This window comes from Canis lupus, chromosome 16 (genome assembly GCF_011100685.1).
Source record: "Canis lupus familiaris isolate Mischka breed German Shepherd chromosome 16, alternate assembly UU_Cfam_GSD_1.0, whole genome shotgun sequence".
Taxonomy (NCBI): Eukaryota; Metazoa; Chordata; class Mammalia; order Carnivora; family Canidae; genus Canis; species Canis lupus.
Window position 1 is genome coordinate 40,331,890 of NC_049237.1, and position 14,165 is coordinate 40,346,054.

The 14,165-nt window shown below is 38.3% G+C and overlaps 1 long non-coding RNA gene across 1 annotated transcript; it reads right to left on the reverse strand.

Moving 5' to 3' along the window:
• Positions 1-5,566: 5,566 nt before the first annotated feature.
• Positions 5,567-13,918, reverse strand: LOC119869529. Its single transcript, XR_005371578.1, has 3 exons — positions 13,848-13,918; positions 6,373-6,483; positions 5,567-5,673 (listed from the first exon to the last, which is right to left on the reverse strand). It is a non-coding gene; the product is annotated as an uncharacterized LOC119869529 (long non-coding RNA).
• Between the last annotated feature and the right edge of the window lie 247 nt (positions 13,919-14,165).

A 14,165-nucleotide genomic window follows, 5' to 3' on the forward strand; every position in this document is an offset into this window, starting at 1 on the left:
TTCCTCTTCCCACTTAGAACATTACAAAAGAAAAGAGAAGTAAAAGGAAAAAGAAACAAGGGTTATTGTAACAGGGTCCATGATATGTGTCAGATTAATTTTTTCCTTTTTTATAAAATCTGTATGCCTTCTGTAACATTCTCATTGTCTATTATTTTGGTTTAATCTCTTTATCTTCTATTAATTCTAACTGGCTTCTCTTTCATATTCTACATTGAGAGAAGACTCCATGTTTAAGTAATTTTCTTCATCCTTTCTCCTAAATCCCTCATTTCTAGTTTCAAACACAAAACACATGGGGGAAGGATATGGATATCTACCAAGTAAAAGTAATAATCCAAGGGGTGCCTGGATGGCTCAGTCAGTTAAGTGTCTGCCTTCAGCTCAGGTCATGATTTCAGGTTCCTGGAATGGAGCCTAGGATAGAGCTCTCTCCCCACTCTGCCACCCCCTGCATCTGACTCCCTGCTCAGTGGGGAGTCTGCTTCTCCCTCCCACTATGCTTCCCCCAATCACATTCCTGCCCCTTCTCTCTCTTCCTCTCAAAAAAAAAATAAATAAATAAAATCTAAAAAAAAAGTAATAATCCAATAATGCTCATTTCCCAGCTATATCTATACTGATGTTAACATTATTCATAGATCTCCTTTAAGCACCTAACAAGTTGTGGATTTCCCCAGGAGTATAGTGAAGGAAAAAGGTCTCAAGTATGGGGTTTGAGCAAACAAAGTTCTTTCACTTTCTATCACCTTGTCAGAATTTTCACTTTGCATCTCATTTAATCACATTCAAATTCCAGTAGAACACACACAAGAAACATACAACATTACATTAATGAGCTAATTTTTAGATCTAATTCTTCTGGGGGAGAGTGTTTATGTTTCACAGAAACTTCTTGGTATCCCAAACAGGGAGGGATCATACTTCCTACAGAGACCACCAAAATGGTCTTGCCATGATGCCAATGGACACCATAGAACGCTATCTTAGAAGACAATAGACCTGGTAGAAAGAATGCAGGTGCAGGAACAAGGCACAGAGTTTGGGAGGCAGAAATTAACAGTATCACACAGCCATTCTTAGAGGCTAACAGTAATAGTTACAGAAGCATTTAAGCAAGCAGCAGAACCATTTAGCCAGGCAGTTTTAGACAAGAAGTTAGGATCACAGATGTGGATGCAGACTGAATCAGCATGAAGGCTTTTAGGCCACTCCTTAACCATGTTAGTTTAAATTTATCACCAAATTCTTAGTGAAGAGGTACTGGAGACAAACACCAGAACTCACTCTATTTCCTTTATAACCATTTGTAAATACATCATGTTATAGAATATGGTCCTTTTGGCCTCTTAAAAAAAATCTTCAGTTTAAAAACTCCTTCATACATTGTTAAATTTATGTGCCCCTGTCAACACTATGAGATTAGAAAAGTCAGACTCTGGGAATAACAAGCTAAGTAAGACATCAACTTTCCAAAATTCTATCCTAATGAGATTTATTTCTGTCAAAGTGGACTATATTACTAGGATGTCTCTGTAATATTGTATGTATATATTTTTACTTCCATAATGCAAACCACTTCTTTGATTACTTCCACAATCCTCAGCCTATATCCATATATTTGTATACACACACACACACACACACACACTACAGTTGACCCTTGAGCAAAATGAGCTTGAACAAACTGGGTCTCCTCATAAACAAATTTTTTTTCAATAAATGTAGTATAGTACTATAAATGTATTTTTTCTTATTATTTTAATATTTTCTTTGTTCTAGCTTACTTTATTACCAGAATACAGTGTATAATACATATTACATACAAAATGTATGTTAATCCACTATTTACATTATTGTTAAGGCTTCCAGTCAACAGTAAGCTATTCTATTACTAGTTAAGTGTTAAGGGAGTCAAAACTTATATGTAGATCTTCAAGTGTATGTGTGTGGGGGGGATTAGAAAGTCGGTGCCTCTAATCCCGATGTTTTTCAATGGTCAACTATACATATATATGTATATATTAATATTATACTATATAACATGATACTAGCTATTTGGTCTTACTATATGTAAGATGCTTTATCAGAGAACTAGGTAGAAAATGTTCAGGTCAAGCTGATGATTAATTGAAAGAACATAAGAAATGTCAAGGAATTGGGGCTTTACATTCATCATTCCATTTGATTTCACAGCAACTTTGTTAGGTCATCTTCCCAATTAAGAAACTAAGCCTTAGAGGTATTAAGTAAATTCCTCTAAGATCTTGTCAAGATCATAGAACTAGCTGTCATCAGAGCTGGTACTCAAACTCAATTAAATCTGATTTCAAAACTGGACAAAAGAGAATTTTTTTCTCAGTCTGAGATCAGTGTCTGTATTCTCAGGGGTCTTGGAAAACAAACCACAAACGTGAGTATCTATCAGGCCATCTACATAGTGGCTATACTATCAGTTACTGCCCTGGGATTCCAATGGCTTCACTTAGGTCGCTTATGAACATGTGTGTCTAGCATGAAGGCTATATAACATTATGCCAATGTTCAAATAAAGTTTTACAATTAAATATAAAAGTGGGTGGGGAAATGACTTCAATTTCATGGGCCTCATTGTGGTAGAGGTAGGCATGCTGAAATTTTTAAAAAAGATATATTTTACACTTATTAAGAGATACTTTTATATATCTAATGTTACAATAGGTCATTAGTAATAAGGTTATACCTTATATTTATGTGATAAATTTGCAAAGATAGTATTTTTTCATAATCTGAACCCAAATCAGTGATTTTTAAAAGGATTTTATTTATTTATTAGAGAGAGAGAGAGCACAGAGGGAGAGGAAGAGGGAGAAGTAGACTCCCCGTTAAGCAGGGAGCTTGACATGGCACCCCATCCCAGGACACTGGGATCATGACCTGAGCCCAAGGCAGACACTTAAGGGACTAAGTGACCCCCAGAGCAGTGATTTAAATACAAGTTTTCATAATGTTGCAATGGACATATCTCTCCATGGGAGTATAATACATTTAAAGAATTACCAAAATCTACTTCATCAAAATGGCATTAAAAAATTGCACTGTAGCAGACCTTTGTCTGATGATTGTAAATAGAAAAAATGAAAAGTCTTGAAGCTATCAGTAACATTTTATATGACTTTATATAAACAGAAGTTTTCTACTGTAGTTTTCCTTTAAGTTAAGAGACTAAATGTGGTATCAGAACCAAGCAGTAACTTCCTTCTGTGAAATCTAATAAAAATGTTTTGGCTTGACCAATCTTAAGGTAATATTATTGATTAAAGTTTCATATTTCTGTAGGCTTTTTAATTTAGTTTACAAATGCATTGTATTTCAAAAGTTGGTTAGGAACTATTAGATCTATGGAATTTAGAGCTAAATTTATGTTTCCGTTTCAACATAGAATTATAATAAAATATATCAACACTCAGTGAGGTGGAGGGACCAATGTATTTACTTTCCTTTGAGAAACAATGCACTTTACCACACTTAGTTTTTAAACGAAAGTGCATGAAAGGCTTCTCGGTAGAGCTTGGAGGTCATTCAGGCCCCAATACCAAGAAAAAAGCTGGACACACTGAAAACCAATGACTTTTCATGGAGCCATCAGAGAATTGAGGTCTTGGGGCAAAATGCCACCCACATTTTAGGTAAGTACAGAAACTCACAGCTGACATCAGCTCCCTGGAACAGAAGCCGCTAGAGCCACAAACTAGGGAGGACCTTTAACTGCCAATTTTGACAAACTGTTGAGAGGACTAGTGAGGGCTACTGTCAGAGACTCCTGGGGCTGAAGTCTTAGGGAACCTCCATACCTTTCTGGGCTTTACCTCCAGTAACCCCATGAGGTTCTCACCATGAAGAGCCAAGGAAAATCACCTGTTGCTTCAGGCGGGGGGAGGGAAAAAGTAAGCATTGAACACACCCAGAGCATTCTCCAGACTTCACAGAGTCACCAAGACTTCACCAGAGCCTTCTCTTACCTGGGCAGGCTGGAGGGCAATTATCTAATTCCAGCTTCCTCCCTGTCAGGTAGAAGGAGAAAGGGGAGGAGCTAAGGAACAGTGATGAGGGGCAAAGTCCTGGGGGAGGGGCTAAGATGTAGTCATGCATAAGAAAACACTTCCTTTCCTTAGACCTTACCACCCCAGCCACAGGGCTCCAGGATGATAACAGAGAATCCTTCCTTTTTTTAAAGGAAGTTTTGCAGGGAAACCCAAAGGTAGCAAAGGAGACAAAACCAAGGAGAGTAGAGGGATTTTCAGCCTCAGTTACAGATACAGTAAATATTAAGCACAACCCAGTTCCTAGCCAGGTCATCACGAAAGCTCGCACTAACAAGCCTATTAGCCTCAGTTCCTATTACCTGATATATCATCTCTAATTTTCAACACAAAATTAAAAGACAGGCTAAAAAGCCAGAAAGTGCATGCCAGGCCCTAAAAGTCACGCAGTCCTTGGGCAGTTAGGGAAGTGGAGAGGGTAGAGCGTGCACTACATGCTAGTGACTAATTTCCTTGCAAGCTCAGCTGTCTCCCCAAAGCAACATTAACAAATCACCCTGTCCTTATGATTCATATCTTAATGACACAAAAATACCAGTTAGGAAAAAAAGTAAATGTGAGCTCATTTTTAAGTGATATTTTAAAAACACGAATGCACATTGCCCTGAGTTTAGGGAAGTGTGGCTTCAGAATTAAAGTGGCAGGCTCATGTGGTTTAAATAAGCTGAAAATTGGTACAAGTGTCAATTCACTTAAGCCTGAGCCAAGTTCATTAAGTGGAATTCTTACCCAGAAGTCTCCTGGAATGATGAGATGTCAGCCTAGATGCTCAAAAAGAGAACAGGACTTGTACCATAGCCAAGGGAATTGTAGCAAGGTGGATATTCACTGCAGAGCAATTTTACCTGTTCCATATCTTTTTTTTCTGAGAGTGAAACCTTTTCAATTTAAAATGACAGGACTTCTGGAAGACAGGGACCACCTATACAAAAAATAAAAAACCAGTACCTCCCCCATCTCGCACAGTGTCCCAAGACCCTGCGGGGTGGTGGAGATGTACCAATAAATAAATAAATAAATAAATAAATAAATAAATAAATAAATAAATAACAGGACTTAAAGACTCTTCAAAAATATTATCTAGGGTCACCTGACCAGTGACAGAGCACAGACAAGAATCCATATTCTCTGATTCTTTCCACTACACCACATGGATCCTTAACTTTTGTGAACATACTTGTGAACATACATAATTGTTTATCTTCATTTTCTTCCATGGTACCTTCAGAAGCAATTGCTTTCTGAATACTCATGCTATTCACTACTGAACTCCAGAAGTGCTTCCAAAGTGCTTCCACTCTTTTGCTGTTTTATCTGCCTGCAAAAGGGCTGCCAGAGAATGAAGAGCTCTTCATTTGTCTTTTGTCTTTCACATCTCTTGAGGGCACCACAAACTCTAACCAGGAGCTGTTTGGGGAAGGTGATCTGAGCCATCTAGTTTCTGTCATCTCTTCTGAGGCACATAAAAACATAAAAATGGGGGTGGTGGTGATGATGTGTAGTGAAGCGAAAAAGAATACTGCATACCTACTTAGTCCAGCAACTCAGAAGAAAACACCCACCATTTGAGGAAGGACTGGTAGATGCATTGCTGGAGAGAAAGAACATTAAGAGCATGAAAAGCATTGGAAACTGAAGCAAAGCCAGTGCAGCTGGGGTGAAAATAGCAAAAGGTGGCAAGCAAGGTCCAGATAAGGCTGAGAATTGAGGAGTTGAGGGTTGAGGAGTTTTTCTTTCTTTCTTTTTTTTTTAAAGATTTTATTTATTTATTCATGAGAGACATAGAGAGAGGCAGAGACATAGGCAGAGGGAGAAGCAGGCTCCCTGCAGGGGAGTCCAATGTGGGACTGGATCCCAGGACCTCAGGATCACCACCTGAGCCAAAGGCAGGTGCTCAACCACTGAGCCACCCAGGTGTTCTGAGCAGTTTTTCTTTATCTTATGGGCAGTGGCAAAACATTCATTTTGTAGTGGGATGAATGAGACATACTTGGATTTTGAAAGTTGCCTTTGCAATGTGGAAAATAAGTTGGAAGTGGGAAGTTCAATGGAGTGCAAGTAGACAAGTTAGAAAGTTATTGCAAAAGTGCAGGGGAAGTTGGTGGTGGCTGAGATGTGGGTGCTATTAGTAGTAATGGGCAGAGGAGACAGAGACCTATTAAAAGGCAAATGTAATGGGACTTGGTTTTGGACTTGATGTGAGAGATGGTGGGCCTGAATTTTTCTCATTTACTACTGCAGACCCACTTCCCACCTTGCTCCACCCTTCTATTTTCCCCAAGAGGCTGACCTTCCTGTAGTAAAACAAATGGCTTCCTTGACCTCGGGCTTCTGATGAAGTTTGGCAGATGGGCAGCCCAGCCGGAGAGTAGTGAAGGCAAGGATTTGCTCCTCATATCGTCTAGAAATGAAATAAATATTGGTTATCTAGAAATGTTGAGTGACCTCTTAAGGAGCTACATGACCTATATAAGCAGAAAAGCTCTTAATCTGGTAGGCAGAAACCTAGCTCTCATTACTGTGGGGATTTTAATGTCTTAGCCAGTTCCCGAACTTCAAAGAGTTAACAAAAGTCCACAACTTTTTAAATGATGGGCCCTTTGAGGAACAACCTGGAAACCTAGTCATAGGACTTATGGTAGGTAGAATAATGACTTCCAACCCCAGAAAGATATCCACATTCTAATTCTCAGGACAATGTTATGTTACAGGGTAAAGGGGGAATTAAGTTTGCCCATGGAATTAAGATTGCTGATCAGCTGATGGTCAAGCAGGGAGATGATTCTGGATTATCTGAGTGGATCTAGCATGATAACCAGGATCCTTAAAAGTAGAGAAGGAAAGCAGAAGAAGAAAGTCAGAGAAAGTGATATGTCATTGGAAGAATGGCCAGGGACATACAGGGTTGCTGGCTTTGATAATGGAGGCAGAAGGCCTCAGGCTAAAGACTGGGGGTGCCCTCTAGTAGTTGAAAAAGGCAAGGGCATGATTTTCCCCCAGACTATCAGAAAGTAATGCAGCCCTGCTGATAATGTGGTTTTAGCCTAGTAAGATCCATTTTGGACATCCAACCTATAGAGCTGCAATAAAATCAATTTGTGTTCTTTAGAGACACTAAGTTTGTGTTTGTTATTTCAGCAGTAGAAAATGAATACAGGACTGTATTAGTTTGTGAGGGTTGCCATAATGAAACACCACACTGGGTGGCTTAAACAGTAGAAATTTACTTCTCACAGTCCTGGAGGCTAAAGTCTAAGATCAAGGTGTTGGGTGGTTTGATTTCTCTGGAGGTCTCTCTCCTTTTGGTTCTTTTTCACATGGTCATCCCTCTGTGCTCACACTCCTCTGATATCTTTTTGGTGTTTCAGATTTCCTCTTCTAAGGATACTAGTCACATTGGATTAAGGCCTCATTTTACCTTAATTACCTCTTTCAAGGCCCTCTCTCCAAAATAGTCACAATCTCAGGTACTAGGGGTAAGGGCTTCACTATGTAAATTTTGTGAGAACACAATTCAGTTAATAACAACTATATCATAAGCCTCCCTTGATGTCATCTCCAGAGCATCCTGAGGCAATATACTAAAGTGATTTATAGGAGCTTGTTAAATAGAGGCTCAGAACTCATGCCATGTTGTGTGCGTATGGACTATCCTGGCCCAAATCCATCTCGTCATTGATCTTATTGGGGCTATAGACCCATCCTGTGGTTATTTCCCCAGATATAAAATGTGTATTGAAAATAGATATATTTAACTGAGAGAATCTACATTTATTTCCTGATCTGTGGAGTAAGAGCTCTCTTGATGGAAAGGGTCAAATAGAAGCCATAGAGACTTATACCTTCCTACCAGGATAGTAATCCAAAAGCCATACTGCACCCCTGGGAGAACTAATGAGATCTGGACACAATCAAATATTAATGTTGCAAAGCAGTGATTTCAGGGGGAATGAAATTTTCAGAATGGGCAACGGCATGAAAACATTCATTTACTATGTAAATGTCCATTAAAGGGCATCTACCATGGCAGGTTAATAATCTGGTTGACAAAATGACTCTCCAGTGAAAGTCAGCTTTTTCCTCCAGCCACTGTGTATACAGAGTAACACTGCAATAGAGATGGAAGTGATTCATAGGCTGAACAACATGGGCTTTCCCTTAACAAGGCTGATACAGATATTGCTACTACTGAGTTTTTGATCTGTCAACAGCAGATGCGAACACTAAAGTGTCCTAATATGGCCCAACCAGTCATCAGATGGCACCTCGATCACACTGGACCTCTTACAAGGAGGAATGTCTAATCTCACTGGGATAAACACATGTTTAGAATGTGGAGGTGCCTCTCCTGCTTTCAGTACTTCCCCCAGCACCACAGTAAACAGATATACTGAATCCCTCATTCAACACTAATGTATAATCATGCAATATTGCTTCTGACCAAGGCACATACTTTATAAATGGTTTTAGGTTTAAAGGCTTTAGGAACAAGCTCTGATTCGCTAAGTTTGGTGAGGGGTCTATTACTAGACCAATCACTTTTGTCTAGAGGTGGGGTTTTGTAAGACTGTCTCTCACAGGGAGGCCTGGCTGGCTGGCTCAGTAGTTGCATCTGCCTCTGGCTCAGGTTGTGATCCTGGTTCTGGGATCCAGTCCCACATCTGGCTCCTCGTAGGGAGCCTGCTTCTCCCTCTGCCTGTGTCTGCCTCTCTCTCTGTGTCTCTCATGAAGAAATAAATAAAATCTTTGGTGTTTTTTTTTTTTTTAGACTATCATCACAACAACTGGATGGATTGGGAGAAGGAATATGTCTCAGAAGAGGAGAGGAGTGTTAGTTAGTAGGGGGTATACTTCAGCATTAACTTTCTCTTCTAAATTTCATATTCATCTGTCATTTGACTTTTCATCTATTTGTCCTATTTTTTAAGCAGAATAATAAATAAGGGCATGCATATTCTCAATATATTTTTATATTAAAGTATTGATAATAATAGCTCACATTTATACATTGTTTAGGGCATAAATTGTTACTATTTTTCTTTTTTTTTTTTTCATTTTGTCTTGCACATAATAGGCCCTTAATACATTTTTTTTTTTTTTTAAGAGAGGGAAAGGGGCAGAGAGAGAGAGATTGAGAGAGAATCTCAAGTAGGCCCCATGCCTAGCACAAGCCCAACTCAGGGCTCGATCTCAGATCTCAGGATCCTGAGATCATGACCTCGAGAGTTGGCTACTTAATTGACTGAGCCACCCAGGTGCTCCTTAATACTTTTTTTTTGAGTGGAAAAAGGAAAATGAAAGAACTTTTACACAGTTTATCTCATTTCCTTCTTCACAATGTCTTTATATTCTGGACAGAATAATATTATCCCAGTTTAGAACTCAGGAAACAAAGGCTAAGAGGAAGTAACTGCCTTAGAAGCCATCACAAGGAAGGTAAAGGATTCAGTCTGAATCACAACATCTAATCCTTCTTTGCCATATTGTGTTTATCTGTAAATATGATAATGATGATCCATGTGGAACACTGTCTTCCTACAAAATGGCACTAGAGACCTTTTCCATATTTGGCAAATTCCTCACTGTGTCTTTTCAGGAGGCAGGGTTTCCCAACCCTTCAAGCTCTCTCCCTAGTCCTTGATAACTGGGGTGCATGCTATGAGTTAGGGCAGGCCAAGACTAAGTCCTGCCTGGGTTTTGAATCTTGGGAAAATGTGACAAAGATGTTTGAATGGGTAAGAAACAATTCATGGCAATGGCAGGAATGAGGGCCAGGAATGAGGGTAGAGGAAGATTTGTTATCAAGAATCCTGTGTTGATGGTGCTATCGCATCATCCTTAACTCAGAGGCTTTGGACCTGTGCTGCTTTGTCTTTGCTTCACGCCCTTCCTCAGGCTGTTTTCCAGCCTTCCCACTGATTCTGGGAGGGACCAGTCTTTCAGCAAAGTTCTTTGCTGCTTACATTAAACACAGTTCTTACTACTATAGTATTGATGATACTTGATGTAACCGAATAGAAACTGACATAGAGAAACCAGATGGTCTTAGGAATCCTGATTACTCATGTCTGGCTAATCACCATTGCCCAGAAGTTTTCCTTTCTTTCTTTTTTCCCTCTTCTGTTTTTCAATTTGGTTGTTAAGAGCTAAAATGCTGATGGTTTACACTATTCCAATTGTAGCTTTATAAATGGCATGCTATGTCTCCTGAATCATAGGCAGTTTGAATAAATGGATTCTTACATGGAAATTGATCATATTCTATTTCTTCTCATTAGATACATAACATGGCTATGGGATATGCTTTGTGATCTTTAATAACTATCCATTTAAAAATATTCACTCAATCCCTAGCAACTTAGAGGTAAACACCTTAATTTACCAAACCTATGATAAAAAGAATAGTTAGAATTTTGTTAATTAGTTCAGGTGCCTGAACAGATCTGATGGAGTCCTGCAGCTCTCTGCAGGACACGGATGTCATCCAAAAAGCACCCAACTACGGAGAACCATGAATATGATAATAGGAATGAAAGGAAATAGCAATTTTTTATCATCAGCCAAAGTGAAGGATATCCCACAAAGGACAAAAGCACCACCATCTTTTGAATAATAGTTCAAAGAGGATGATTCAGAAAAATGAAGAAATAGAACTAATGTAAATTGCTCAAGATTGCATTTTTCTTTGTAATATAAATGGCAATTGCAATGCTTAATCTTGAGCCTCCTATTATTTAGATATGAATACAAATTATCTGAGGAAAATTCCTTTGTGAGACAAAAGTTTTTTGAAATTTAAATGAGTTCTTTCCCATCTGTCATAATGCTTACAACAAATTTACACAGACTTCGCATGGCATTGATCGTCACCAAAGGGAACAATCTTCCCTGGCTGTTTTTACATCATCTGGAAGAGATTTTGTTTGTTTATTTATCCTTTTTTTTTTTTTTTTTTTTTTTTTACTATGGTGGACACTGACATTTTAAATATTACAGCTTTTAAAACCTATACCAAAAACATTGCATTACCTACATTTTAAAATATCAAGTAGCTAAGACAGATTAAGGAGAATTGTTAAGAAATTCATTTCTGACATTATTATATTTATGTTCAAAATAAATTCCTTGCATTCAAATCACTTGCTATATTCATACAACACAGGAGAAAAAGAGGAAGGTGGGACCACTAATGACTAAACTATATAAATCAGCTAGTAAAAACTATTCAATAAAGAAACATTGTGTTATTTATTCAAGAAAGGCATTACGGAATCCTCACTGTTTTCCAGGAACTAAATATTTTTATTTTCTTGTGATAATTTACTCATTATCATGCACAGGATTCTTATTTAAATAGCACACAAGATTAACTATGGATGCTAATCTTGGGCCTGGAATCCTGCCTCTGGAATTTACTAACTGTGACATCAGGCAAGTTATTTACCAGTAAAATGAGGATTAAAACAACAATGACAAAAGCTATTAGAATTGAATACAATCATATTTGTAAATAACATATGACAGTGTCTGGCATCTAGTACCTCCTCCATAAGTGTACTGTTAAATTCTCAACAGCAAATTAAAATGTTAAAATTTGAAAATGTAAAACCAACATTGAATCCTTTTATTAGTACTATTTTTTTTTCCTTAAAGAGCAATTTCTTAGGAAATACTAATTAATTAGTAATATTCTTTCATCTTTAGTAGCTGATTTTTAATATCGACATGCCATTTTAGCCAGTAAATTCAACTGAAGAGTTGATTTTGATTGTAAATGAGATAGGTTGTTGTATTTTCTATTCTCTTATTTACTTTTATCCCTTGACAGATTTCTTTTTGTCCTTGATAATTCAGCAATTTAAATTAATGATTTAAAGTCTTATAGTGATTGAAAAGATTCTTGTTATGTAAATCATCATGATTTATTTGCTAATATAAGTCAAGCATTATAACATCATGGGAAAAACCACAGATTCTAAAGCCAAACTATATGGCTTCAAATTCCAGCAATACCACTTAATAGTTTTGTGATTTTGCACAACGTATTTAACCCGTATCTCAGCTTCCCTCACCTCTAAAACAGGGATAAAAGAGCAACTATTAGATGATTGCTGTGAAAATTAAATGACTTTATAGCTGTGCTTTTGAAGGAAGCTGAAGGAACTCTATTTTTAGAAAGGCTCCATCTCTGCTGTTTTTCTGCTAGGCCCCATTTCCTCATATTCCATATTTCGCCTCTGAATAAGCCAAAGAAGTTATATTTCCACTTCAAGGGAGAAGCAAAAACAAAACAAAACAAACAACCAACCAACCAACCAAACAAAAACCCAAGAAAACAATAAGAATCATTCTCTGAATTTTGTCCTAGTCCCCAAACACCTCGTAAGACCAAAGAAGAGCCAGATCCCAAACATGATCCCAAGGATATTAGCTTCCAAGAAATCTTGGCTGACACTGGCATCAATACCTCTCCCTTCTGTATGTAATTACCTACTGTCGCCTGACACTCACCTTTGATTGGATCCTACCCTGGATTCTTGGAGGATCACCATAGACCCTTTTCTAATATAAACTCCTAGCCCCAGGCAATGACGAGACTCACTCCCTTTCTTTTCTGAGTCTCCCAGACAGTGTCTACTATTCTCTACCTGTCACTTCACACTTTTCAATGAACTGTTTTCAGTTTTTCTGTCACTTATACTTTTCAATGAACTGTTTCCACTTTTTCTGCCTCTCATTTGAATTCTATCCTCTGTGAAGCCAAGGAACTTTTGGCTTGTCCTGTAGGACCCTCCCTGGGTTCTCAGACTCAGCCTGCCTATACCATTTCACAGAGTGAATAATCATAAGCGTTGGGCATCTGGGTGGCTCAGGGATTGAGCATCTGACTTTGGCTCAGGTCATGATCCCGGGGTCCTGGGATCAAGTCCCACATCAGGCTCACCACAGGGAGCCTGCTTCTCCCTCTGCCTATGTCTCTGCCTCTCTGTCTCAAGTCTCTCATGAATAAATAAATAGAATCTTAATTTTAAAAATCATAAGTATTAATTAGCATTATTGGTATCATTATAATAATTCTTTTTGTAATGTCATGATAGTTTAATTTTTGGTGTCTACTTTGGGGCCTTTGAAATGTATATTTGCTGTACTTTTTGGTGGCTGTTGTTGTGCCCAAGATTGCGAATCCGAGAAAGCACCAAGGAGCCAACACCAATGCAAACACACGAGGGTTTATTTACAAGCTCGAGCTTGGGTTCTAGTATACCCAACACAGCGGAGCAGAGACTTGGACCCCGAGACTAAGAGACTTAGCAACTTTATAGGGGCCAGTGGCCAATGGGATACGCAGAAAGTTACACAGTCATGTTGGTCCACTCGCAGGTGGCTGATTGAATTACATTTTACCCTAAAGTATCCATTTGAACTGGCCTATCACTGAGCCAATTTCCCATTAGGGTGTGCCCTGGGCTTGACTAGGGTGGGGCAGTGCCCTAAGCAGGTCGGCACAAGGTGGGTGCTGCACAAAATGGAATCGGTTCTGCTCTGCTTGTCCAGGGGTAGGGGATTTTTGTTAAATTTCCTGGGTCCCACAGCTGTCAACTTCTTTGATGGCACCTGTATTTAAAAAATATGTTTACTGAGGATCTGTTATGAGTTAGACACATTGAAAGACTTGTGGGTGAAATAAATGTAACAACAAAAATGTTTTATTTTTAATGTAAAATGGAAGGGAAACATGTATGTGTAGACACTGTTAGTACTCACCAGTAGTAGGTTCTCCTTGCTTTCCTGAGTATTTGATAGATCACACTTTCATTTGAGTCACTTTTGGGCTAAGACAATGAAAAGTGCAAGTTCAGGTAGGAAGGCATACTTAGAATCTTACAATTGCAAAAATTATTCAATAATGGATTACATGTTACAAAGGATATAACATGACATCAAAAATAACATGCCATAAATATGCAAAGAACATAATACATTTATATTAGTATTAAAAAATACTATTTCTTACAGTAGCAATTTCATTATATTTACAGGTTCTGTGAAAAAGAATGCCATCTTGTTCATGAATCACAGGAA